At 45.8% G+C, this 17,796-nt stretch overlaps 1 protein-coding gene across 1 annotated transcript in view; it reads right to left on the bottom strand.

The window, feature by feature from the left end:
* INPP1 (inositol polyphosphate-1-phosphatase) overlaps positions 1–17,796 on the bottom strand; it is a 410,629-nt gene that overhangs the window by 391,916 nt on the left and 917 nt on the right. The gene's annotated exons all lie outside the window — the stretch shown is intronic.

Below are 17,796 nucleotides of genomic sequence, written 5' to 3'. Positions count from 1 at the left end.
TTGTTGTACAATTTGTCCTGAGTACGCCGATACCCCATATGTGAGGGTAAACCACTGTTTGGGCGCATGGCAGAGCTCGAAAGGGAAGGAGTGCTATTTGACTTTTCAATGCAAAATTACTGGAATTGAGATGGGACGCCATGTTGCGTTTGGAGAGCCACTGATGTGCCTAAACATTGAAACCCCCCACAAGTGACACCATTTTGGAAAGTAGACCCCCTAAGGAACTTATCTAGATGTGTGGTGAGCACTTTGACCCACCAAGTGCTTCACAGAAGTTTTTAATGCAGAGCCGTAAAAATAAAAAAAATCATTTTTTCACAAAAATGATCCTTTCTCCCCCAATTTACTATTTTCCCAGGGGTAAGAGAAGAAATTGGACCCCAAAAGTTGTTGTGCAATTTGTCCTGAGTACGCTGATACCCCATATGTGGGGGTAAACCACTGTTTGGGGCGCATGGCAGAGCTCGGAAGGGAAGGAGTGCCGTTTGACTTTTTAATGCAAAATTGACAGGAATTGAGATGGGACGCCATGTTGCGCTTGGAGAGCCACTGATGTGCCTAAACATTGGAACCCCCCACAAGTGACACAATATTGGAAAATAGACCCCCTAAGGAACTTATCTAGATGTGTTGCGAGAGCTTTGAACCCCCAAGTATTTCACTACAGTTTATAACGCAGAGCCTTGAAAATAAAAATTATTTTTTTTCCCACAAAAAATATTTTTTAGCCCCCAGTTTTGTATTTTCCCAAGGGTAACAGGAGAAATTAAACCCCAAAAGTTGTTGTCCAATTTGTCCTGAGTACGCTGATACCCCATATGTGGGGGGGAACCACCGTTTGTGCGCATGGCAGAGCTCGGAAGGGAAGGAGCGCCATTTGGAATGCAGACTTAAATAGATTGGTCTGCAGGCGTCACGTTGCATTTGCAGAGCCCCTGATGTAACTAAACATTAGAAACCCCCACAAGTGACCCCATATTGGAAACGAGACCCCCCCAAGGCACTTATCTAGATGTGTTGTGAGAACTTTGAACCCCCAAGTGTTTCACTACAGTTTATAACGCTGAGCCGTGAAAATAAAAAATCATTTTTTCCCAAAAAAAATGTTTTTTTAGCCCCCCAAATTTTTATTTTCCCAAGGGTAACAAGAGAAATTGGACCCCGAAAGTTGTTGTCCAATTTGTCCTGAGTACCCCATATGTGAGGGTAAACCACTGTTTGGGCGCATGGCAGAGCTCGAAAGGGAAGGAGTGCTATTTGACTTTTCAATGCAAAATTACTGGAATTGAGATGGGACGCCATGTTGCGTTTGGAGAGCCACTGATGTGCCTAAACATTGAAACCCTCCACAAGTGACACCATTTTGGAAAGTAGACCCCCTAAGGAACTTATCTAGATGTGTGGTGAGCACTTTGACCCACCAAGTGCTTCACAGAAGTTTTTAATGCAGAGCCGTAAAAATAAAAAAAATCATTTTTTCACAAAAATGATCCTTTCTCCCCCAATTTACTATTTTCCCAGGGGTAAGAGAAGAAATTGGACCCCAAAAGTTGTTGTGCAATTTGTCCTGAGTACGCTGATACCCCATATGTGGGGGTAAACCACTGTTTGGGGCGCATGGCAGAGCTCGGAAGGGAAGGAGTGCCGTTTGACTTTTTAATGCAAAATTGACAGGAATTGAGATGGGACGCCATGTTGCGCTTGGAGAGCCACTGATGTGCCTAAACATTGGAACCCCCCACAAGTGACACAATATTGGAAAATAGACCCCCTAAGGAACTTATCTACATGTGTTGCGAGAGCTTTGAACCCCCAAGTATTTCACTACAGTTTATAGCGCAGAGCCTTGAAAATAAAAATTATTTTTTTTCCCACAAAAAATATTTTTTAGCCCCCAGTTTTGTATTTTCCCAAGGGTAACAGGAGAAATTAAACCCCAAAAGTTGTTGTCCAATTTGTCCTGAGTACGCTGATACCCCATATGTGGGGGGGAACCACCGTTTGTGCGCATGGCAGAGCTCGGAAGGGAAGGAGCGCCATTTGGAATGCAGACTTAAATAGATTGGTCTGCAGGCGTCACGTTGCATTTGCAGAGCCCCTGATGTAACTAAACATTAGAAACCCCCACAAGTGACCCCATATTGGAAACGAGACCCCCCCAAGGCACTTATCTAGATGTGTTGTGAGAACTTTGAACCCCCAAGTGTTTCACTACAGTTTATAACGCTGAGCCGTGAAAATAAAAAATCATTTTTTCCCACAAAAATGTTTTTTTAGCCCCCCAAATTTTTATTTTCCCAAGGGTAACAAGAGAAATTGGACCCCGAAAGTTGTTGTCCAATTTGTCCTGAGTACGCTGATACCCCATATATTGGGGTAAACACTTTTTGGCGCACGGGATAGCTCGGAAGGGAAGGAGCACTGTTTTACTTTTTCAACACATAATTGGCTGGAATTTAGATCGGACGCCATGTCGCGTTTGGAGAGCCCCTGATGTTCCTAAACAGTGGAAACCCCCAATTCTAATTGAAACCCTAACCCTAGCCTACAACCCTAACCCTAGCCCCAACCCTAACCCTAATGGGAAAATGGAAATACATTTTTTTAATTTTATTGTTTTTCCCTAACTAAGGGGGTGATGAAGGGTGGTTTGATTTACTATTTATACTGGGGTTTTTTAGCGGATTTTTATGATTGGCAGCCGTCACACACTAAAATATGCTTTTTATTGCAAAAAAAAATCGTTTTTGCGTCTCCACATTTTGAGAGCTATAATTTTTCCATATTTTGGTCCACAGACTCATGTGAGGTCTTGTTTTTTGCGGGACAAGTTGCCGTTTTTACTGGTAACATTTTCGAGCACGTGACATTTTTTGATCGCTTTTTATTCCGACTTTTGTGAGGCAGAATGACCAAAAAACAGCTATTCATGATTTTTTTTTTTTTTTTTGGGGGGGGGCCATTTATACCGTTCTAGTCTTGGTAAAATTGATAAAGCGATACCTCATTTATATCATTTTTTAATGTTTTGGCGCTTTTATACGATAAAAACTATTTTATAGAACAAATAATTATTTTTGCATCGCTTTATTCTGAGGACTATAACTTTCTTATTTTTTCGCTAATGATGCTGTATGGCAGCTCGTTTTTTGTGGGACAAGAAGACATTTTCAGCGGTACCATGGTTATTTATATCCGTCTTTTTGATCCAGTGTTATTCCACTTTTTGTTAGGTGGTATGATAATAAAGCGTTTTTTTTTGTCTCGTTTTTTTTTTTTTAACTGCGCTCACTGAAGGGGTTAACTAGCGGGACAGTTTTATAGGTGGGGTTTTACGGACACGGCAATACTAAATATGTGTACTTGTATTGTTTTTTTTAATTATTTAGATAAAGAAATGTATTTATGTGAACAATATATATATATTTTTTTCCTTTATTTAGGAATTTTTTTTTTTTACACATGTGAATATTTTTTTTTTTACTTTATAACATTGCATCATGTTATAGGCTCAGATCGCTGATCTGACACTTTGCAGAGCACTGTGTCTGATCAGCAATCTGACATGCAGGGCAGCAGGCTTACCAGCGCTTGCTCTGAGCAGGCGCTGGTAAGCCACCTCCCTGCAGGACCCGGATGTAGCTCCACGGCCATTTTGGAACCGGTGCCTGCAGGGATGAGACGCTCGGTACAAGGTGAGCACATCGCCTTGCACCGAGGGTCTCAGGGAAGCCCGCAGGGAGCCCCCTCCCTGCGCGATGCTTGCCTGTACCGCCGGAACGCTGCGATCATGTTTGATCTCAGTGTTTCCGGGGGTTAATGTGCCAGGAGCGGTCCGTGACCGCTCCTGGCACATAGTGCCGGATGCCAGCTGCGATAGTCAGCTGACACCCGGCCGCGCTCCCCCCTTGAGCGTGGCCGATCGCATATGACGTACTATCCCGTCGGTGGTCATAAGGGCCCACCCCACCTCGACGGGATAGTACGTCATATGGGATTAAGGGTGATCCCCAGTCCTGGGCCTTCTCCCTGCTGACCGGTTCTCCATCTCTATGGTCAGTCTCTGGTATATGGTGATCCGGATGGCGTCTCCTTGGCGGAATCCCGACTCCGTAAGATCAAGCAGGGGGGCCGGCTGAGGACTACTGTTCAGAGTTTAGGAGGTGGGCAACTGACAATCAGTGGAATGACCCTGCCCTTAGGAGCCATTTTGTGCAGGGTCTGTCCCCTAGGTTGCAAGATACTCTGGTACAGTACGCCACCCCCAGGTCGTTGGAAGCCGACATGTCCCTTGCTATCCGGGTGGACAGACGCTTGAGGGTGAGGCATAAACCAAATGTGCCCCCTGTAGTCCTTGCTAGGGAGGAGGATACACCTGTCCAGGCGGACAAACCCATGCAGGTGGGAGGAGTTGGTTCCCAAATGGGGTTGTCTGCGGTTCGCCGTGGTGTGAGGGCATGTTTTTATTGTGGGCAGACCGGTCATTTTATCAATGTCTGCCCAGCTCGCGCCAAAATTCCTGTTCCACCTAAGAAGCCGCGTCTCCCTGGCCGTGTGGAGGAAAGCGACCAGGGAGTGTATAGTTCCTCCATTTTCTCGTCTTAGTGTACCTTACCTGCTGAGGTGGTTGTTGGGGGGGTAACTGAGAATATTCCGGTGCTTGTAGACAGTGGAGCACGAGTCAATTTGGTGGATGCTCATTTTGTCCAGACCCATGGCTGTTGTGAATTCCGTTCTCGGACTCCCTCCTGTGGTCATGAATGGTACTGTGGTGAGTTCTGTCCTTGGACTCCCTCTGGTGGCTTTGAGGGGAATTGCTGGTCCTTGAGGTTGGCTTTCTCAGCTGCCTCGTTTATTGCTATGCTGGCTTCCCTATTTAGCTCCACTCAGATCGTTACTTCATGCCAGCTGTCAATGTCTCAGTATTGGTTCAGATCTCTCTTGGACTTCTCTGATGACCTGTCTACTTCAGCAGGAGCTAAGTTCCTACTAGTTCATTTGTTGTTGCTGTTTCCTGAATATGTTTCTTAGGCTACGTTCACATTTGCGTTGTGCGCCGCAGCGTCGGCGCCGCAACGCACAACGCAAATAAAAACGCAGCAAAACGCATGCACAACGCTGCGTTTTGCGCCGCATGCGTCGTTTTTTTCATTGAATTTGGACGCAGCAAAAATGCAACTTGCTGCGTGCTCTGCGCACCGACGCGGGCGCCGCAGCGACGCATGCGGCGCAAAACGCAAGTGCGCCGCATGTCCATGCGCCCCCATGTTAAATATAGGGGCGCATGACGCATGCGGCGCCGCTGCGGCGCCCGACGCTGCGGCGAGGACCGCAAATGTGAACGTAGCCTTAGTACTGCTAAATTCTAGTCCAGCTTGCTATCATGATATTTCCTTGCTAGCTGGAAGCTCTGGGGGTGCAGAGTTGCACCTCCACACCGTGAGTCGGTGTGGAGGTCTTTTTGCACACTCTCCGTGGTTTTTGTAGTTTTTTTGTGCTGACCGCATAGTTCCCTTTTCTATCCTCTATTTAGTGAAGACTGGCCTCCTTTGCTAAAACCTGTTTCATTCCTGTGTTTGTGACTTTCCTCTTAACTCACAGTTAATATATGTGGGGGCTGCCTTTTCCTTTGGGGAATTTCTCTGAGGCAAGGTAAGGCTTATATTTCTATCTTTAGGGGTAGTTAGCTCTTAGGCTGTGAAGAGGCATCTAGGTACGCTCCACGGCTATTTCTAGTGTGTGTGATAGGAGTAGGGTTTGCGGTCAGCAGAGTTCCCACTTCCCCAGAGCTTGTCCATATTTCTAGTTTAACCATCAGGTCATTCCGGGTGCTCCTAACCACCAGGTCTATAACACATGGCCTGATGAGTAGGACGCTGGCGAGACCACTAAGCGTCCAGGCCATTGACTCTGCCCCGCTCAGCCAGGGGAGCATTACCCAAGTCGTAGACCATATACATCTGAGTATAGGAGCCTGTCATGAAGAGTCTCTGTCATGCTACGTCTTGGAGGGCACACAAACTCCCATGGTCTTGGAACTTCCTTGGTTGAAAAGACACAACCAGGTCATAGACTGGCGGTCCAGGGAAGTAGTCAGCTGGGGGCAGTCGTGTGAGGACTGCTGCCCGGGAGCTATGATATCTGCCGTTTTTCTACAACCTATCCCTTCTTCTCCAGTGGGGGCAGTAGAAGTGCTTGAAGGGAAGAGTCTTGCCCCTACTCCCCTCACTACATGCTAACCCGGTATGTCAGAGACCTCTTAGGAGGAGGCGTCAGAGGAGGGTGGTGGTTCCCCTGGTGCATAGTGGGGGTGTGAGTTTGGTGACACAGGGGGACGCCTCTGTTGTCAGTTCTGTAAAGAGTTCACCATCTTGTGGCAGATGCATGCGTGAAAATAAACGTTCAGGTCCGGACCTGTGTGTGAATGATTACGTATGGGTGTCTACCAAAAATATCAGGTGGAAGTGCGGAACTGGAATCTGGAGTTCGAGGGTAAGCGGGTCATATTGGGTATCAGCTATTGTCAGTCCGAAGACTTACCAGTTGGAGTTACCCTCAGTAATGCCCATACACAACTCTTTCCACAGGTCGGCGCTCTGGAGATTTGTGCCGCCTACACTGTCATCTCCATCGTGCTGTGTCCACCGTAAACCTGAGGGTCAGGTGACTGAAGAGGTGAACTCTGGTGAATCGAGATGTCCTCACTGGAGGTCGTTTACTGGTGAGGTCCAGTGTTGAGGGTTCAGAGGTCCCTCATTGAAAGAGGGGTACTGTCACAATCCAATTTTGGATTTGTGGCAGATCTGGTTTCCCTCAGTTTAAGATCTTTTTTCCTTTCTGGTCATCGGGTGTTAATGCAGTAGCCCCCCCACCGGTGGCCACTGGTGTTATTGCATTGCTGCGGGGTCAGCTGATGTTGGTGGTGACCACTCCCTCCATCTTTTAAGAGGTCACCTGGTTCATCAGCTGACTGTCGGTGTTAGTTCATTCTCAGCGACCAAGCTGGGAGTAGGAGCTTGCTGGGAACAGTTGTTCTACTGCTGTGTCCGGTGGATCTGGTGTTTCTTCCCGCTGTGCTGTGCCTTGCAGCTTTAAGCTAAGTGTTGTTTTCCTTTTTCTGTATATCCTTTACCCCGTGTTATATTAGTGCAGCGGTGGGACCAGTGCTCTCACCTGCCAGTTCCCTACTTAGGGATAAGTGCAGGGCAAGTGAGGGACTAGGTATCCTGGTTGGCGACGGGTTGAAAGAACCCGTATAGGGACGGTAGTAAGATCAGGGGACATCTGCAGGCCAGTGCAGGATGTGCCCATTCCCCCAGTCCCTACCGACAGGGCCCACAGTCGTAATTGTGTCCCGAAGTTCCCTTGTGTGTTGTGCTGTTCGTGACAGACCTACGGTTGGGTCGTTTTTATACTGGGTCAGTCACTTCGTTACACTGTATCTACAATAATACATACCTGACAGGAGCCCATACAGTCTGTATCTACAATAATATATATATACCTGAAAGGAGCCCATACAGTCTGCATCTACAATAATATATACCTGAAAGTAGTCCATACAGTCTGCATCTACAATAATATATACCTGACAAGAGCCCATACAGACTGTATCTACAATAATATATACCTGACAGGAGCCCATACTGTATCTACAATAGTATATACCTGATAGGAGCCCATACAGTCTATATCTACAATAATATATACCTGACAGGAGCCCATACAGTCTATATCTACAGTAATGGATACCTGAAAGGAGCCCATACAGACTGTATCTACAATAATATATACCTGACAGGCGCCCATACAGTCTGTATCTACAATAATATATACCTGGCAGGAGCCCATACAGACTATATCTACAATAGTATATACCTGACAGGAGCCCATACAGTCTCTACAATAATATAATAATAATTTTTAATAACTTTTATTTATATAGCGCCAACATATTCCGCAGCGCTTTACAACTTATAGAGGGGACTTGTACAGACAATAGACATTACAGCATAACAGAAATCACAGTTCAAAATAGATACCAGGAGGAATGAGGGCCCTGCTCGCAAGCTTACAAACTATGAGGAAAAGGGGGAGACACGAGAGGTGGATGGTAACAATTGCTTTCGTTGTTCAGACCAGCCATAGTGTAAGGCTCGGGTGTTCATGTAAAGCTGCATGAACCAGTTAACAGCCTAAGTAGGTAGCAGTACAGACACAGAGTGCTATTAACTGCATAAAGTGTATGAGAACACGATGCGAGGAACCTGATTATGTTTTTTTTTCTTTCTATTTTTAACCCCTTCCCGACCTTTGACGCCACGCAGGCGTCATGAAAGTCGGTGCCAATCCGACCCATGACGCCTATGTGGCGTCATGGATTGATTGCGTCCCTGCAGATCGGGTGAAAGGGTTAACTCCTATTTCACCCGATCTGCAGGGAGAGGGGGAGTTGTACTTCAGCCCAGGGGGGGTGGCTTTGCCCCCACGTGGCTACGATCGCTCTGATTGGCTGTTGAAAGTGCAACAGCCAATCAGAGCAATTTGCAATATTTCACCTATGAAAATGGTGAAATATTGCAATCCAGCCATGGCCGATTCTGCAATAGCATCTGCTATGGCTGGAAATCATGTTCTGCCCCCCCCCACCGCCCCCGATCTCCTCCCCAGTCCTCCGTTCTATCCGGTACCCCCTCCGTCCCCCTGTCCGCTCCCCCGTGCTCCTGTCCACTCCCCCGTGCTCCTGTCCGCTCCCCCCGTCCTCCGATCCCCCCCCGTGCTCCGATCCAACCCCCCACCACCCCCTCATACTTACCGAGCCTCCCGAAGTCGGTCCGTCTTCTCCTTGGGCGCCGCCATCGTCCAAAATGGCGGGCGCATGCGCAGTGTGCCCGCCGAATCTGCCGGCCGGCAGATGAGTTACAAGTACATTTTGATCGCTGTGGTAGGTTCTATCACAGCAATCAAAATAAAAAAAATAATAAATAACCCCCCCCCTTTATCACCCCTATAGGTAGGGACAATAATAAAATAAAGAAAATATTTTTTTTTTCTTTTTCCACTAGGGTTAGGGTTAGAACTAGGGTTAGAACTAGGGGTAGGGTTAGGGGTAGGGTTAGGGTTATGGCATGTGCACACAGTGCGGATTTGGCCGCGGATCCGCAGCGGATTGGCCGCGGATCCACAGCGGATTGGCCGCAGATCCGCAGCGGATTGGCCGCTGCGAATTCGTAGCAGTTTTCCATCAGGTTTACAGTACCATGTACACCTATGGAAAACCAAATCCGCTGTGCCCATGGTGCGGAAAATTCCGTGCAGAAACGCTGCGTTGTATTTTCCGCAGCATGTCAATTCTTTGTGAGGATTCCGCAGCGTTTACACCTGTTCCTCAATAGGAATCCGCAGGTGAAATCCGCACAAAAAAACACTGGAAATCCGCTGTAAATCCGCAGGTAAAACGCAGTGCCTTTTACCTGCACATTTTACAAAAATCGTGCGGAAAAATCTCACACGAATCCGCAACGTGGGCACATAGCCTTAGGGTTAGGGTTGGAATTAGGGCTAGGGTTGGAAATAGGGTTAAAATTAGGCTTGTGGTTAGGGTTACGGATAGGGTTAGGGGTGTGTTGGGGTTACAGTTGTGGTTAGGGTTGGGATTAGGGTTAGGGTTGGGATTAGGGCTAGGATTAGGGTTGGAATTAGGGTTACGGGTGTGTTGGGGTTAGGGTTGTGATTAGGGTTATGGCTACAGTTGGGATTAGGATTAGGGGTGTGTTGGGGTTAGTGTTGAAGTTAGAATTGAGGGGTTTCCACTGTTTAGGCACATCAGGGGTCTCCAAACGCAACATGGCGCCACCATTGATTCCAGCCAATCTTGCGTTCAAAAAGTCAAATGGTGCTCCCTCCCTTCCAAGCCCCGACGTGCGCCCAAACAGTGGTGTACCCCCACATTTGGGGTACCAGCGTACTCAGGACAAACTGGGCAACAACTCTTGGGGTCCAATTTCTCCTGTTACCTTGCAAAAATAAAAAATTACTTGCTAAAACAATTTTTGAGGAAAGAACAATTATTTTTTATTTTCACGGCTCTGCGTTATTAACTTCTGTGAAGCACTTGGGGGTTGAACGTGCTCATCACACATCTAGATAAGTTCCTTGGGGGGTCTAGTTTCCAAAATGGGGTCACTTGTGGGGTGTTTCTACTGTTTAGGCACATCAGGGGCTCTGCAAATGCAACGTGATGCCCGCAGACCATTCCATCAAAGTCTGCATTTCAAATGTCACTACTTCCCTTCCGAGCCCTGACGTGTGCCCAAACAGTGGTTTACCCCCACATATGGGGTATCAGCGTACTCACAACAAACTGGGCAACAAATATTGGGGTCCAATTTCTCCTGTTACCCTTGTGAAAATAAAAAATTGCTTGCTAAAACATCTTTTTTGAGGAAAGAAAAATGATTTTTTATTTTCACGGCTCTGCGTTGTAAACTTCTGTGAAGCTCTTGGGGGTTGAACGTGCTCACCACACATCTAGATAAGTTCCTTGGGGGGTCTAGTTTCCAAAATGGGGTCACGTGTGGGGGGTTTCTACTGTTTAGGCATATCAGGGGCTCTGCAAACGTAACATGATGCCCGCAGACCATTCCATCAAAGTCTGCATTCCAAAACGTCACTACTTCCCTTCCGAGCCCCGGCATGTGCCCAAACAGTGGTTTACCCCCACATATGGGGTATCAGCGTACTCAGGAGAAACTGGACAACAACTTTTGGGGTCAAATTTCTCCTGTTACCCTTGCAAAAATAAAAAATTCTGGGCTAAAAAAATATTTTTGAGGAAAGGAAACACATTTATTATTTTCACGGCTCTGCGTTATAAACTTCTGTGAAGCACTTGGGGGTTCAAAGTGCTCACCACACATCTAGATAAGTTCCCTTGGGGGTCTAGTTTCCAAAATGGAGTCACTTGTGGGGAGTTCCTACTGTTTAGGCACATCAGGGGCTCTGCAAACGCAACCTGACGCCCGCAGAACATTCCATCAAAGTCTGCATTTCAAAACGTCACTACTTCCCTTCCAAACCCCGACGTGTGCCAAAACAGTGGTTTACCCCCACATATGGGGTATCAGCGTACTCAGGAGAAACTGGACAACAACTTTTGGGGTCAAATTTCTCCTGTTACCCTTGCAAAAATAAAAAATTCTGGGCTAAAAAAATATTTTTGAGGAAAGGAAACACATTTATTATTTTCACGGCTCTGCGTTATAAACTTCTGTGAAGCACCTGGGGGTTATATGTGCTCACTATGCATCTAGATAAGTTCCTTGGGGGGTCTAGTTTCCAAAATGGGGTCTTCAATGTTTAGGCACACGGGGGCTCTCCAAACGTGACATGGTGTCTGCTAGCGATGGAGATAATTTTTCATTCAAAAAGTCAAATGGCGCTCCTTCCCTTCCGAGCCTTACCATGTGCCCAAACAGTGGTTTACCCCCACATGTGAGGTATCGTTGTACTCAGGAGAAATTGTCCAACAAATTTTAGGATCCATTTTATTCTGTTGCCCATGTGAAAATGAAAAAACTGAGGCTAAAATAATTTTTTTGTGAAAAAAAAGTACTGTTTCATTTTTACGGATCAATTTGTGAAGCACCTGGGGGTTTAAATTGCTCACTATGCTTCTAGATAAGTTCCTTGGGGGGGGGGGGGGGGGGTCTAGTTTCCAAAATGGGTCACTTGTGGGGGAGCTCCAATGTTTAGGCACACGGGGGCTCTCCAAACGTGACATGGTGTCTGCTAGCGATGGAGATAATTTTTCATTCAAAAAGTCAAATGGCGCTCCTTCCCTTCCGAGCCTTACCATGTGCCCAAACAGTGGTTTACCCCCACATGTGAGGTATCGTTGTACTCAGGAGAAATTGTCCAACAAATTTTAGGATCCATTTTATCCTGTTGCCCATGTGAAAATGAAAAAACTGAGGCTAAAATAATTTTTTTGTGAAAAAAAAGTACTGTTTCATTTTTACAGATCAATTTGTGAAGCACCTGGGGGTTTAAAGTGCTCACTATGCTTCTAGATAAGTTCCTTGGGGGGTCTAGTTTCCAAAATGGGGTCACTTGTGGGGGAGCTCCAATGTTTAGGCACACGGGGGCTCTCCAAACGCGACATGGTGTCCGCTAAAGATTGGAGCCAATTTTTCATTGAAAAAGTCAAATGGCGCTCCTTCCCTTCCGAGCCCTGCCGTGCGCCCAAACAGTGGTTTACCCACACATATGAGGTATCAGCGTACTCAAGACAAATTGGACAACAACGTTCGTGGTCCAGTTTCTCCTTTTACCCTTGGGAAAATAAAAAAATTGTTGCTAAAAGATCATTTTTGTGACTAAAAAGTTAAATGTTCATTTTTTACTTCCATGTTGCTTCTGCTGCTGTGAAACACCTGAAGGGTTAATAAACTTCTTGAATGCGCTTTTGAGCACCTTGAGGGGTGCCGTTTTTAGAATGGTGTCACTTTTGGGTATTTTCAGCCATATAGAACCCTCAAACTGACTTCAAATGTGAGGTGGTCCCTAAAAAAAATGGTTTTGTAAATTTTGTTGTAAAAATGAGAAATCACTGGTCAAATTTTAACCCTTATAACTTCCTAGCAAAAAAAAAAATTTGTTTCCAAAATTGTGCTGATGTAAAGTAGACATGTGGGAAATGTTATTTATTAACTATTTTGTGTCACATAACTCTCTGGTTTAACAGAATAAAAATTAAAAATGTGAAAATTGCGAAATTTTCAACATTTTTGCCAAATTTCCGTTTTTTTTCACAAATAAACTCAGAAATTATCGACCTAAATTTACCACTAACATGAAGCCCAATATGTCACGAAAAAACAATCTCAGAATCGCTAGGATCCGTTGAAGCGTTCCTGAGTTATTACCTCATAAAGGGACACTGGTCAGAATTGCAAAAAGCGGCAAGGTCATTAAGGCCAAAATAGGCTGGGTCATGAAGGGGTTAATAGGCCACACAGGGATAGTTAGGTTAATGCGTTGAGGCGGTAGGCCAGTCTGAACAAATGCGTTTTTAGGTCACGCTTAAAACTGTGGGGATTGGGGATTAATCGTATTAACCTAGGTAGTGCATTCCAAAGAATCGGCGCAGCACGTGTAAAGTCTTGGAGACAGGAGTGGGAGGTTCTGATTATTGAGGATGCTAACCTGAGGTCATTAGCGGAGCGGAGGGCACGGGTAGGGTGGTAGACTGAGACCAGAGAGGAGATGTAGGGTGGTGCTGAGCCATGGAGTGCTTTGTGGATGAAGGTAGTAGTTTTGTACTGGATTCTGGAGTGGATGGGTAGCCAGTGTAATGACTGGCACAAGCTAGAGGCATCGGTGTAACGGTTGGTGAGGAATATGATCCTGGCAGCAGCATTCAGGACAGATTGGAGCGGGGAGAGTTTGGTAAGAGGTAGGCCGATTAGTAGAGAGTTACAATAGTCCAGACGGGAATGAATAAGAGAAACAGTAAGAGTTTTTGCAGAGTCGAAAGTAAGAAAAGGGCGAATTCTAGAAATGTTTTTGAGATGCAGATAAGAAGAGCGAGCCAGTGATCGGATGTGGGGGGTGAATGAAAGCTCGGAATCAAGGATGACCCCAAGGCAGCGGGCATGTTGCTTTGGAGTAATGATTGAACCGCACACGGAGATGGCAATGTCAGGCAAAGGTAGGTTAGTAGAGGGAGAGAACACGAGGAGTTCAGTTTTTGACAGGTTCAGTTTCAGATAGAGGGAGGACATGATGTTAGAGACAGCGGTAAGACAATCACTGGTGTTTTCTAAGAAGGTCGGAGTGAAAGCAGGAGAAGAGGTGTATAATTGGGTGTCATCAGCATAGAGATGGTACTGGAACCCAAATCTACTGATTGTTTGTCCAATAGGGGCAGTATACAAAGAGAAGAGGAGGGGGCCTAGGACTGATCCTTGAGGAACCCCAACAGTAAGGGGAAGGTGAGAGGAGGAGGAACCAGCAAAACATACAGTGAAGGATCGGTCAGAGAGATAGGAGGAGAACCAAGAGAGAACGGTGTCCTTGATCCCGATGGAGCGGAGCATAGTGAGGAGGAGCTGATGATCCACAGTGTCGCATGCTGCGGAAAGATCCAATAGAATTAGCATGGAGTAGTGACCATTAGATTTAGCTGTTAGTAGGTCATTAAAGACTTTAGTGAGGGCAGTTTCAGTAGAGTGTAAAGAGCGGAAGCCAGATTGAAGAGGGTCGAGAAGAGAGTAATCTGAGAGATAGCGGGTAAGACGGGAGTGGACCAGGCGTTCCAGGAGTTTAGAGATGAAGGGAAGATTAGAGACAGGTCTATAATTAGCGGCACAGTTTTGGTCGAGGGAGGGTTTTTTAAGTAATGGATGTATGATGGCATGCTTAAATGAGGAGGGAAAAATACCGGAAGTAAGGGAAAGGTTGAATATTTTTGTTATGTGAGAGGTGACAGCCGGGGAAAGGGACTGGAGGAGATGTGACGGAATGGGGTCACTGGTGCAAGTGGTCGGGCGAGAAGATGCAAGGAGCCTGCTTACTTCTTCTTCAGTAACTGGTTCAAAGTCAGAGAGTGAACTAGATGCAGTGGGGGAGGGAGGACAGTGCCTGGTATGAAGAGATTGGGAGATGATTTCCTGTCGAATGTGGTCAATTTTTTCTTTGAAGTAATTGGCCAGATCGTCAGCGCAGAGATCTGTGGTTGGGGCCTGCTCTCTTGGGTTGAGTAGGGACTGGAAAGTGTCGAAGAGACGTTTAGGGTTATTGGACAGTGAGGTGATGAGGGTGTTGAAATAGGTTTGTTTGGAGAGGTGAAGGGCAGAGTTGTATGTTTTTAGCATGAACTTATAATGGATGAAATCTTCGGGTAGATTAGATTTTCTCCACAGACGTTCGGCGCACCTGGAGCATCGCTGCAGGAAGCGTGTTTGCAGCGTGTGCCACGGTTGTCGCCGTCTGTGTCGAGTTGCTCTATGTATAGGAGGAGCAGCTTCATCCAGGGCACTTTGCAGGGTTTCATTGTAATGGTTCAGAGCAGAATCAGGACATGAGATGGAGGAGATTGGGGCCAATGAGGACTGCAAGTTCTTCATAAGTTTCTGGGTGTTAATGGCCTGTATGTTTCTATAAGTGTGCAAAGTGGGGGTGACCTGAGCGGGATGGCAGTTCTTGATAGAGAATGAAAGAAGGTTGTGGTCAGAGAGCGGGAGAGGGGTGTTTGTGAAATCATCCACTGAGCAAAGTCGGGAGAAGACCAAGTCAAGGGAGTTTCCATCTTCATGCGTTGGAGAGTTAGTATGCTGCGAGAGGCCGAAAGAGGAGGTTAGAGATAAAAGGTGAGAAGCAGACGGGGAAAGGGGAGAAGCAATGGGGATGTTGAAATCACCCATGATAAGGGTGGGGGTGTCACAGGAGAGAAAGTGTGGAAGCCAGGTGGCAAAGTGATCCAGGAACTGATGAGAGGGGCCAGGAGGACGATACACCACCGCCACTCGCATGGAGAAGGGGACGTAGAGTCTGACAGCATGGACCTCAAAGGAAGGGAATACAAGTGAGGGTACTTGGGGGATAACTTGGAAGGTACATTTGGGTGAAAGGAGCAGACCAACGCCTCCACCTGCTCTGTTGTCTGATCTTGGGGTATGAGAAAAGTGTAGTCCACCATAGGAGAGAGCAGCAGCAGCGGTTGTGTCTGACTGCTGAATCCAGGTTTCAGTAAGAGCCAGGAGATTAAGAGCCTTAGAAAGGAAGTAATCATGGGTGAAGGAGAGTTTATTACACACAGAGCGAGAATTCCAAAGAGCACAATTGAATATAATATATAATACATATAATAATATATACCTGACAGGAGCCCATACAGACTGTATCTACAATAGTATATACCTGACAGGAGCCCATACAGACTGTATCTACAATAGTATACAGGTCCTTCTCAAAAAATTAGCATATAGTGTTAAATTTCATTATTTACCATAATGTAATGATTACAATTAAACTTTCATATATTATAGATTCATTATCCACCAACTGAAATTTGTCAGGTCTTTTATTGTTTTAATACTGATGATTTTGGCATACAACTCCTGATAACCCAAAAAACCTGTCTCAATAAATTAGCATATTTCACCCGTCCAATCAAATAAAAGTGTTTTTTAATACCAAACAAAAAAACCATCAAATAATAATGTTCAGTTATGCACTCAATACTTGGTCGGGAATCCTTTGGCAGAAATGACTGCTTCAATGCGGCGTGGCATGGAGGCAATCAGCCTGTGACACTGCTGAGATGTTATGGAGGCCCAGGATGCTTCAATAGCGGCCTTAAGCTCATCCAGAGTGTTGGGTCTTGCGTCTCTCAACTTTCTCTTCACAATATCCCACAGATTCTCTATGGGGTTCAGGTCAGGAGAGTTGGCAGGCCAATTGAGCACAGTAATACCATGGTCAGTAAACCATTTACCAGTGGTTTTGGCACTGTGAGCAGGTGCCAGGTCGTGCTGAAAAATGAAATCTTCATCTCCATAAAGCATTTCAGCCGATGGAAGCATGAAGTGCTCCAAAATCTCCTGATAGCTAGCTGCATTGACCCTGCCCTTGATGAAACACAGTGGACCAACACCAGCAGCTGACATGGCACCCCACACCATCACTGACTGTGGGTACTTGACACTGGATTTCAGGCATTTTGGCATTTCCTTCTCCCCAGTCTTCCTCCAGACTCTGGCACCTTGATTTCCGAATGACATGCAAAATTTGCTTTCATCAGAAAAAAGTACTTGGGACCACTTAGCAACAGTCCAGTGCTGCTTCTCTGTAGCCCAGGTCAGGCGCTTCTGCCGCTGTTTATGGTTCAAAAGTGGCTTTACCTGGGGAATGCGGCACCTGTAGCCCATTTCCTGCACACGCCAGACTCAGTCCACTGCTTCCTCAGGTTCCCCAAGGTCTGGAATCGGTCCTTCTCCACAATCTTCCTCAGGGTCCGGTCACCTCTTCTCGTTGTACAGCGTTTTCTACCACATTTTTGCCTTCCAACAGACTTACCATTGAGGTGCCTTGATACAGCACTCTGGGAACAGCCTATTTGTTGAGAAATTTCTTTCTGGGTCTTACCCTCTTGCTTGAGGGTGTCAATGATGGCCTTCTTGACATCTGTCAGGTCGCTAGTCTTACCCATGATGGGGGTTTTGAGTAATGAACCAGGCAGGGAGTTTTTAAAAGCCTCAGGTATCTTTTGCATGTGTTTAGAGTTAATTAGTTGATTCAGAAGATTAGGGTAATAGGTCGTTTAGAGAACCTTTTCTTGATATGCTAATTTATTGAGACAGGTTTTTTGGGTTATCAGGAGTTGTATGCCAAAATCATCAGTATTAAAACAATAAAAGACCTGACAAATTTCAGTTGGTGGATAATGAATCTATAATATATGAAAGTTTAATTGTAATCATTACATTATGGTAAATAATGAAATTTAACACTATATGCTAATTTTTTGAGAAGGACCTGTATACCTGACAGGAGCCCATACAGTCTCTATCTACAATGATATATACCTGACAGGAGCCCATACAGTCTGTATCTACAATAATATATACCTGACAGGAGCCCATACAGTCTCTATCTACAATGATATATACCTGACAGGAGCCCATACAGTCTGTATCTACAATAATATATACCTGACAGGAGTCCGTACAGTCTGTATCTACAATAATATATACCTGACATGAGCCCATACAGTCTAGTGTCTTCACCAGT

The sequence above is a fragment of the Ranitomeya variabilis genome, chromosome 7 (genome assembly GCF_051348905.1).
Source record: "Ranitomeya variabilis isolate aRanVar5 chromosome 7, aRanVar5.hap1, whole genome shotgun sequence".
Classification (NCBI taxonomy): domain Eukaryota; kingdom Metazoa; phylum Chordata; class Amphibia; order Anura; family Dendrobatidae; genus Ranitomeya; species Ranitomeya variabilis.
The sequence above is the reverse complement of the archived record's forward strand: the minus strand, read 5'-3'. Positions and strand labels throughout refer to the sequence as shown.